The 851-nt window shown below is 38.7% G+C and overlaps 1 protein-coding gene and 1 non-coding gene across 2 annotated transcripts in view; one reads left to right on the top strand and one right to left on the bottom strand.

Annotated features, from left to right (window-relative positions):
* The window catches only part of LOC116690511 (high choriolytic enzyme 1), a 34,433-nt gene that overhangs the window by 32,735 nt on the left and 847 nt on the right, over window positions 1-851 (bottom strand). The window lies entirely within an intron of this gene.
* trnal-uaa (transfer RNA leucine (anticodon UAA)) lies at window positions 187-269 on the top strand. The gene has a single exon. It is a non-coding gene; the product is annotated as a tRNA-Leu (tRNA).

Below are 851 nucleotides of genomic sequence, written 5' to 3' on the forward strand. Positions count from 1 at the left end.
ACAAAAGGATCTTTACCTAACTGTTGGGTATCTTCAAGTAATAACGGACATAAACATCCTTCCTATTTAAGTGTCAGTGTGTAACAGAATAACTATATTAGGGGAGGGTCTGCACTTACAATGCAGTGGAATCACTTTAATGGTTTAACAAATTTGCTCAACTGTTCTAGTCTTAGCTCTGTCAGGACCAGGATGGCCGAGTGGTTAAGGCGTTGGACTTAAGATCCAATGGGTGTATGCCCACGTGGGTTCGAACCCCACTCCTGGTAATGAATTTGTTATTGTTTGGTTTATGTACATTCTGAGTTAAAACATGCTCTGTAATTAATCCTCAATTTCAAAGTGAATAAACCACACAAGCTTTGCTGAATTAAGTCCAATGTGCAGCAACAATGAAAGTGTAGGTATGCCGTTAGATGTAATGGGGTTGATGTGGTTTGTTGAACCAGAGTGCTTTGGTTAGACAGCAAAGCACCACAAGAAAAAAAACAAAAAAACAGCTTTGTGACAAGGCATTTTCCAGCTGATCCAAGAGGCTTTTTGAAGACTTTATTAAGCTTCAGAAGTACATTTTTTTTCTACACATACAGAAACTCGTCATTCTTTGTGCATGGGGACATTGTCATGTGGAAACACAAAAGGATCTTTACCTAACTGTTGGGTATCTTCAAGTAATAACGGACATAAACATCTTTCCTATTTAAGTGTCAGTGTGTAACAGCATAACAATATTAGTAGAGGGTCTGCACTTAAAATGCAGTGGAATCACTTTAATGGTTTAACAAATTTGTTCAACTGTTTTAGTCTAAGGTCTGTCAGGACCAGGATGGCCGAGTGGTTAAGGCGTTGGA

The sequence above is a fragment of the Etheostoma spectabile genome, chromosome 6 (genome assembly GCF_008692095.1).
Source record: "Etheostoma spectabile isolate EspeVRDwgs_2016 chromosome 6, UIUC_Espe_1.0, whole genome shotgun sequence".
NCBI classification, from domain to species: Eukaryota; Metazoa; Chordata; class Actinopteri; order Perciformes; family Percidae; genus Etheostoma; species Etheostoma spectabile.